The sequence below is a fragment of the Cryptomeria japonica genome, chromosome 3 (assembly GCF_030272615.1).
Source record: "Cryptomeria japonica chromosome 3, Sugi_1.0, whole genome shotgun sequence".
Classification (NCBI taxonomy): Eukaryota; Viridiplantae; Streptophyta; class Pinopsida; order Cupressales; family Cupressaceae; genus Cryptomeria; species Cryptomeria japonica.
Genome location: NC_081407.1, coordinates 438927943 through 438931859, shown reverse-complemented (window position 1 = coordinate 438931859; position 3917 = coordinate 438927943). Strand labels below are relative to the sequence as shown.

General features: G+C 31.1%; 1 non-coding gene across 1 annotated transcript; it reads left to right on the top strand.

Annotated features, from left to right (window-relative positions):
- Positions 1-1908: 1908 nt before the first annotated feature.
- TRNAV-AAC (transfer RNA valine (anticodon AAC)) lies at positions 1909-1982 on the top strand. Its single transcript has one exon. It is a non-coding gene; the product is annotated as a tRNA-Val (tRNA).
- Positions 1983-3917: the final 1935 nt, after the last annotated feature.

Genomic DNA, 3917 nt, shown 5'->3' with positions numbered 1-3917 from the left:
TCATTATTAGAAAAAAATAAATATACAAAGATCTGTTATTAGTATCCTCTAGATTATGGATTTGAATTGATGTTCTCAATTAGTTATTATCTATTCAGCTTTTCTTCATAAGGCACAACCATCTTGGCATTGCTCGGTCATATGGTGTCATTAGGGGTCATATGGTGTCCATAGGGGTCATATGGTGTCCCATGAACCCTTATGACCTCTTAGGACACCATATGACCCCTAATGACACCATATTGGGTTGCTTTGGGTCATATTGTGTCGTTAGGGGTCATATTGTGTCTTAAGGGGTCCTATGGTGTCCCAAGACACCATATGACCCCTAGGACTCCATATGACCCCTAACGACACCATAGGACCCCTTAAGACACCAAATCATGTTGTTAGGGGTCATATTGTGTCCTACATAACACAAATTTACAAGAGAAATTGTAATGTGAATCTATTCATAAATATTATATAATCATAAATAACTACACAAATTCTAAGAAAAACTAATACAATAAAAACACTCAAATAAATTTGTTTTGAATTTTATCCTGAAATATAAATACAAACTCAAACCTTGTGATAACCTTTGAAAAAGCTGAATAATTGTTTATGTATCTTAAGAAATTATGAGAAGAAACCGAAATACCATCATTATTCATATAAACTTCAAATAATTGAGGAGAGAATTATTGATCGATTCCATCGCTGTAAAACACAAAAGGCAACAATTGCAATCGTTTTCAATCTGTCAACTGCCCCCAAAAAAAGTCTTATTAACCCAAGAAATGTTGTTTAATGTGGGGTCAAGAATATGATTCAATACATCCCTAATTTTACTCTACACCAAATAAGAGTGGGTAATTTTTATTTGTAATTTTTTATTTTATTTTATTTTTTTATTTTTTAAAAAATGATGTCATTAATTTCTGTCATTATAATTTTTCATATTTTTTTTATTTCACTTATTTATGACTCAAATCTGATTTAAAAAATTTCATTCATTGGTCCACAACTCTTTAAGTAAAAAATAATATCATTTATCAAATAATACGATAAATATAATAAAAATTGATATGAAAATAAGTTTGAATTATTAATTTTCTTATAGTCAAATGGAAAAATAAAAATTCCATAGCTTGCATCACACTAATACTACCATTCATAACAATTATTCAATAGAATGTTTGATAAATTAATTTTGATATTTTAAAAATAAATTTGAGAAAGATATTAGTAGAAAATTTGATCAAATTATTTTAATTCTCACATCTCATTGGCTTACTACCAACTAATAGAACCTAATGAATGCTTAATATTAGTGTCTCTTAAAAAATAAAAATATACAAATAATTCATAGGATACAACAAGAGAGAAATCCAATAGTTGAGCATGTTTCAATAGTTGTTATAGCAATGTCGATTTAATGCTGAATATTTTTCAATATTAAAGTACTAGTAATTGTGACTTTTTGATCATGAATACTTGATAATTGAATGAAATGTAATCCTTAGACTAAAAATTAAAAAATCATGTGATATTACATCAATGTATCAATAAAAGATGATTTAATGTACAATTAAATAAGTCTAACATGTTTGGGAATAGCTTTGAACACCTCAACAAAAAAACATCCTACTTATACCAGTAGGTCTTCTCAAACACTACCAATCTTAAAAATGAAAAGAAAATTTAAACTATTTCGAAAGAGCTGTCTAGAAGGTGGTGGTTCCTTAACCTTTCCACCTAATCTTGCCCAAAACATTCTTTCAAATAGAAATTATTTTGTCTAGGATAGTTGGACAAATAGTTGTCTTTGTCTGAAAGGAAACTCTAATCAACTAGAATGTTCAAATTTTCATACAAAACATTTTTAAATAATCATATTGAACAAATTTTTACACAGAAGCCATGGGTGCCGTGGTGTAGTTGGTTATCACGTCAGTCTAACACACTGAAGGTCTCCAGTTCAAGTCTGGGCGGCGCCATCTTGCATGTATTAATTTCTACAGCATTCATTATCATTTTAGCAGACCATAATCATGACTTTTTCAACTTTCCTCTCAAGAAATCAGAGGCCTTATTTTCCAAGGTGCCAACTATTTAAAGTAGCACGTGAAAAATCTGCAGAGATGAAAAACAAGTCAAATCCAATCACTTACAAACATCACAATCTACTCACACTTATGCCTTGTTTTCATTTGTTTATCAGTTAAACAATCTGTGTCTGTCTTTCATTGATATGTTTTTTTTCATTGGATTGTTTTTTATTTTCTTCTTGGGGTGAATTGATTCGTCATTTTTAATTTCTGACCTTGCTTGACATCAAGGTAGGAAATGGTGGAATTCTATTGGATTTAACAATTTTGTGTCAAGATGGAGGCTTGGGAAGTCTAAATGGTGGGCCTTAACAAATTCCATGTGCAGGTTCTACATAGTTCTGCACTCACCCTCTCTCTCCTGAGAGAACGTTCTGCAGACACTGAGGAGGACAAGCAGGAGGCTAGGGACCTCTAAAAGTTCTTGTCCAATGAATGAAACAACCCTGTAGTTTGTTTTTTGTTTTCTGCTATTGTTTCTGATTTCTAAAGACTTGGTTCCTTTTTGCTGATAGTTGTTGTTAATTGCTGTTATAGTGTTGTTTCTGCACTGTGATTTTTAATAGTTTTACTATGTAAAGAGTCAGCGCCCTTGTCCTCACTGCTTTTTTAATCAAAAACAATTCTGTGTCAAAAATTCAGTCAAAAATGGACGAAATCTTAAAAATCAAGAACATCTACAAAATAGTTGATGGAAAATTCAGTTTGGTGTAGTAGTGGCTCATACTACACGAAAAACATTGAACTAATAAATAATAACATTACTTATACTTAATTAGTAAAGAAATTATCAAATAAATTACCATAAAAATTAAGAGTGTTACTCCTCTACTTCCAAGAACCTTGAACTAATAAATAATAACATTGCTTACCAAGAAAATTCTGAGAAGGAAATGTAAGAATGGCTGACAGTCCTGTAGTGGCTTGTCACTCTATGGAACACTGCTCAAAATTGTAGGAGGCCAAAATAATGAACAAACTGGTAATGTCTTAAATTTACTGTTTTAATATACTTGGTGGGTATTTCGAGCAATGGATGAAACATTACATTTGTTGTTGCACCATGATATGTAATTGGAGTAAATCTTCAGTGTGTAGACACCATAAATCTTCTTTTCATGGTACTGTCTTCGTAGTCCAAATGTTTATTATTGTGACAAGTTCATGCTCTTGGATTTCCCTCTATGCTCACTATTGGATGTACATGTTTGAGCAATGTTACTTATATAGGATCCAGATTTTTTTTTTTTGAGTCATCAGATTTGCACAATTTTGTCTGGATTCTGCAATGTTCTCCTTTATATTCTAAACTCATTGCTTTAATGCCTATTGTTTGTTTTATTTTTTTAATTGATTATATATTTTTTAATAAAAGGTAAGTTACAAAATGCAGGTCAAGCTCAAACTGAGAATGATCGATCATAGAAAGCACAGACCATGACATGATCCAAAAAAGATAATAGAGGTCACCAATAGAAAGTGTTTTAATTACAAAAAGACTTTAGATATTGCAGCTTTAAATGTTCCAGTTCTCACTGAAGCTATCCATGCCATAAATTGGTGGATTGATTTCAGATGTGTTTTCATAAGATCTCACAACTTCCAATCCACAGTCTTCTTCGATATCACCCCGCTTCTCTTTTAAGCCCCATATCTTCTAGAAGCAATCATATGCATAATTTTTGTTGTATCTCTTCTGAAATTAAAAATAATTTTACAACAAATTTGTCATCTTCTTCTATGGCATATCCAGTCCAGTCAACATTTAGGTGTCTTCGCCTCAAATTTCTTAATATTGATTTGAACTGTCATAAGCTCTAATCA